The sequence below is a fragment of the Lontra canadensis genome, unplaced genomic scaffold (genome assembly GCF_010015895.1).
Source record: "Lontra canadensis isolate GAN:19392208 unplaced genomic scaffold, GSC_riverotter_1.0 scaffold127, whole genome shotgun sequence".
Classification (NCBI taxonomy): domain Eukaryota; kingdom Metazoa; phylum Chordata; class Mammalia; order Carnivora; family Mustelidae; genus Lontra; species Lontra canadensis.
Genome location: NW_022631121.1, coordinates 1,161,687 through 1,166,900, shown reverse-complemented (window position 1 = coordinate 1,166,900; position 5,214 = coordinate 1,161,687). Strand labels below are relative to the sequence as shown.

The window sequence follows — 5,214 nt, the reverse complement described above, 5'->3', positions numbered from 1 at the left end:
TTGTCTCTGGTTCCTTCTTTGTCAAATCTTACCAGAGTGTAGATGATATCTCCACACATATTTTCTCTCTTGAGCTTTTACTTTGCTTTTGGCTCTCTGCTCAAACATCTCCTTTTTTCTTCCAAGTTTTTATTTAAATTCCAGTTAGTTAATATACAGTGTAGAATTTATTGTAGAATTTAAATTTCAGGTGTAGAATTTAGTGAATCAGCTTTTACATACAGGTGTAGAATTTAGTGAATCAGCTCTTACATACAGTACATGGTGCTCATCAGGACAAGTGCCCTCCTTAATCCCCTTTACCTGTTTCACCCATGTCCCCCACCTCCCCTCCAGTAACCCTCAGTTCTCTATAGATAAGAGTCTGTTTCTTGGCTTTTCTCTTTCTCCCCCACAACATGTTAATTTGTTTTGTTTCTTAAATTCCACATACGAGTAAAATTATATGGTATTTGTCTTTCTCTGATTTATTTCATTTAGCATTATACTGTCTAGCTCCATCCATGTCATTGTAAATGACAAGATTTCATTAATTTTTATGGCTGAGTAATATTCCATTGTGTATATTTATCATATCTTCTTATCTATTCATCAGTCAGTGGACATGTGGTCTCTTTCTATAATTTGGCTGTTGTCCTCTAACATCTCTTATTCATTTCAGTCTTATGTAGAATTCTGGGTGGGAATTTTGGTTAGTTTTTGGGCTGGTTACTGGGCTGCTGTCTCATTACTTTGCCATCTTAAGAGCGTTTCCTTCCTTTACATGCAGGAATTGCTCACCGCCATCTCAAGCCCCTAGGTGGAGGGATAAGGGGAAGGGGCTGAGGTCTGTAGCAGGGGCCCTGGCTATTTGCTCAGGTAAAACTTCCAATTCTATATAAGAAGGGAGGTATGAGTGTTGATAAATACCTAAGCTTCTCTTGCTCAGTTAGCTTTATTTTTACTCATGTAGAGGCTTAGTATTTGTTGAGTAGGAAGTTCCAACTACCAATCCCAGCTAAGAAGTGCCATTGTGTGAAGGATGGCAAAGATCATAACAGTGCCAACAACCAGAAGAAGGAGCCCACAGACCTTGGCCCACTGCATCTTCAGTGGGTTGTGAGTTACCAAGGACTTAACACACAAGGTACTGGTTATAACAATACTTTACTCATGAAAAGGAGAAGAGACACAGAATCATCATCTGTAATTTGTGCCAGTCTCTGATGGCCAGTGGGTCCCTCCTGATAACTAATGCAGGGTGATGGACTGTACCACATCCCTCTTGTGCTGCAGGTGAAGACCCCATTCCCTCCCTGCTAGTGGGTGTGGAAGGAGCAGGCCAGATGCCATACGACACACATGCTTAAATAATACGAAGAAGTTCATGATTTACCCAGGGCAAGGGAGAATCCTTCATGGGAAAGGTTTCCTTCTGGGAATAATCTGGGGTCAAGTGATAGCTCAGCATTCACCTTCCATTTAGGGGAATGTTCCAGAGCCAGGATACTTCTTGGACAGTCCTGGGATGGGGGACTATTGGTTATACAGAGGCTACTTCCCCAGTAGTATTCTAACCAAATTTGGAGTGTATTAGAGAATTATTGGAGTTGTTCCCTCTCTATTAGTTGACATCAAGTCCTCAAGGACAGGGTAGTGTGAAGGGTCAGTCTCATTACAGTAGTAGTGTCCTTGTATTTTTTCTTCTTTCTCTTGTCCTTGACTTATAACTTTAAATATCCCAGTTATTTTAGTGGAAATTTAAACCTTCTATTACTTGGGATATTGTGAGATCAGTTCAAAGCTCTTTGGAGGTAGTGTTCATTATAGAACACCAAAGGGGATATAGCTCTGGTGAAAATGGCACCGGACATCTCTTGTAATTTTTTTGGTGTGTTTTCTAGGGATGGGAGGATTGACATAGAGGAGGAGCCCCCAGATGATTTTTGTATGATTTAAATATGAATAATCCTTGTACAAATGTCCTTGGGATTCTGTCTTGTCAGTATGAACATTTGCCTGACTCCATGATATGGTAGATGCCACGTAATAGTCTGTATCCTGACTCAAGGGCACCATGATGATTGGGTTAATAAATCCTGGTGCCAGAAATATGACTAAATGCTCACTTCACAGCGCATACACTTCTCCAATATAATATTCTTGTAGAATGCAGACTTGCTGAAGGAATCCTTAGCTAAGAAAGATCTCAGGCAGAGAACCATAACTGTTTTAGGTAGGAGACTCATCTGTGTAATTGTGACTACTGAGAGCATAGGAAGTGATACTGATAAAGCTCTCTTTTACTCTGGAATGCTGTAATGTAGGCAAAGCATCATAATCAATGTTGTGGGACATAGTGTTTCCTACACATTTTCTTCCCATCAGTGACCATATGGTGCATTTGTAATTTGGTTTCTCAGTTTTCATATTCCACCAGGACTTATTTACCACATTTAAGAAGAATGTAATTAATATGGCCATACATGTTTGACATGCTTTGCATGACATAAGAACACTAGAGAAAAAGCCTGGCAATGAAATGACATTGTGTGTAGACTAGGAGCAAGCTGAGAATGAGGGTACAGTGCCAATTTGCATGAAAACCAGGTGTTCTCAGCGTGAATTTAGGTGAAGTCTGGCTCATGACTCTTTCCTCGGAGCAGTTTATAGCTATCAAAATAGTTTTTGCTTTGTTTTAAAAGAGAAAAAGTGCAATGATGTGTCTTCAGATTTTTCCTCTTTTTGTATCTTTTCCCTTACACTTTATCCTGCTGTTTTAACAATTTTGGATCAGATATTAAGAAATTTTACTTTTACAACCACAAATTCATATAACCAAGAAGAATCAAATAAAGGTAATGAAATAGAATGATTCTATTAAAGCCAAAATGTTTCTGTGCAAAACTTAGTAGTTCCACTAGATGGTAGCAAATGGTTATATTTTATACCTTTACAGTGACTGTATTATTTATAAAATGCTCACTTTTCTTTCTTTTTAAGATTTTATTTATTTACTTTTTAAAGTAAACTCTATACTCAATGTGGGGCCAGAACTCACAGCCCTGAGATCAAGAGTTGCATGCTGTACTGACTAAGCCAGCCTGGCACCCCCAAATACTCACTTTTCTAAAATTAGAAAAAACAGTTCTGGAAAAGTGAAAATTATATCCGAAATACTGCTTCCTTTGGAGAAGGTAAAACACAGTTGAGTGCAAATCTGTAAAAGAAAGTGCGGATAAAACTTCTTTTCCTAGGGCGCCTGGGTGGCTCAGTCTTTAAGCTCCTACCTTCGGCTCAGGTCATGATCTGAGGGTTCTGGGATCAAGCCTGACATCAGGCACCATGCTCAGTGGTAAGCCTGCTTCTCCCTCTCTCACTCCCCCTGCTTGTGTTCCCTCTCTCGCTGTGTCTATCAAATAAATAAATAAAATCTTAACAAACAAACAAACAAACAAAAAACCCCCCTTTTTCCCCCTAATAAAGTAGTCTCTTCAAATGGCAAGAAAACACCAATTCTGGGCCTGGTTTCTGATGACTTTTGACCTGGATTTGATAAAATTTTGCAGAAAGTCATGGGTCCTGTATTGAGTAGTTCTCTTAATGTTATGCGATGTATAGTCTTTAAAATGACCTTTCCCTGGGGTGCCTGGGTGGCTCAGTGGGTTAAGCCTCTGCCTTAGGCTCTGGTCATGGTCTCAGGGTCCTGGGATCGAGCCCCATGTCGGGCTCTGCTCAGTGGAGAGCCTGTTTCCCCCCTCTCTCTCTGCCTGCCTCTCTGCCTATTTGTGAGCTCTCTCTCTCTGTCAAATAAATAAAATCTTTAAATTAAAAAAAAAAGACCCTTCCCTGGAGTTGGGCAGTGGCAGTGGTATGGTGCTGAGCACACACCGTGCTTTACAAGCAGCAGTGGCCGGGGAGGCACCCCGGCCATCACAGCCTCTGTACTGGTGTAGCCACAATTGCTCCCTCTGCTCTTCCTCTCTTTGCTAGCACCATGGCTGATCAGATGACCAAAGAACAGATTGCTGAGTTCAAGGCAACTTTTTCCCTCTTTGACAAAGATGGCAATGGCGCAACAGAGGAACTTGGAACTATTTTGAGGTCACTGAGTCAGAAGCCAGCAGAAGCCTAATTGCAGGATATGATCAATCTCAGAATTTTTGACTATGGGGGCTAGAAAAATGAAAGATACAGACAGTGAAGAAGAAATCTGTGAAGTGTTCTGAGTCTTTGATGGGAATGGTTATATCAGCGTAGCAGAACTCTGTCATGTCATGACAAACAGGAGAAACACAAACAAATGAAGAAGTAGATGAAATGATCAGAGAAGCAGATATTGATAGAGATGGACAAGTCAGCTCTGAAGAATTTATACAGATGACTGCAAAATGAAGACCTACTTTCAACTCCTTTGCCTCTCCCAGAAGAATCATGTGGAATCTTTTACTAACATCTTGCAAAAAAGTTTATTTACTCATTCTCTTTCTACAAAGCAAAACTGAATGTCAAAAGTGCCTTCTGTCCACACACAAAATTTGCATGTATTGGTTGGTGGTCCTGTGCCCTAAAGACCAAGCTACACATCAGTTTATGATACAAACACTTGTACTACCTTAATGATAAGGAAGCACTTGGTGGACTCCTTGCAGTTCCGTTTGCTAATGATTAATACACTTTGTGGCCTTGCCAGTTTCTCATGCATGCAGCTTGACAATTGAGCATAGTCAGGCATTTGTCTTAAAAATGAAAAATGAGGGGTGCCTGGGTGGCTCAGTGGGTTAAGCCTCTGCCTTCAGCTCTGGTCATGATCTCGGGGTCCTGGGATCAAGCCCCACATCAGGCTCTCTGCTCCAAGGGGAGCCTGCCTTCTCCCCTCTCTCTGCCTGCCTCTCTGCCTGCTTGTGATCTCTCTCTGTCAAGTAAATAGATAAAATCTTAAAAAAAATGAAAAATGAAAAAACCAAATTTGAAACCTATTCAAAAGGGGTCTAGTTCAGTTTGTTAGTATGTATTGTCATAGCTGGTTTACTGAAAACAAACATATAAAATTGGTTTACCTCAGGATGCTGTACAGAAAGATGGGTGAGGGATAAACTGTCTAGATGTAGCCCCACTTAGCAGGCCAGCCCTCTTGTACTTCTGTGTGTCCTGACCCCTGGTGATGGTGACACACATTCTGGTGACATCCTGCATGTGTTGGTTTAGTTGTGTTTTTACCAGAGTGAAATGTGT

At 40.8% G+C, this 5,214-nt stretch overlaps 1 pseudogene; it reads left to right on the top strand.

The window, feature by feature from the left end:
* Window positions 1-3,976: 3,976 nt before the first annotated feature.
* On the top strand, window positions 3,977-4,374 carry LOC116857855 (annotated as a pseudogene).
* The last annotated feature ends 840 nt before the right edge of the window (window positions 4,375-5,214 follow it).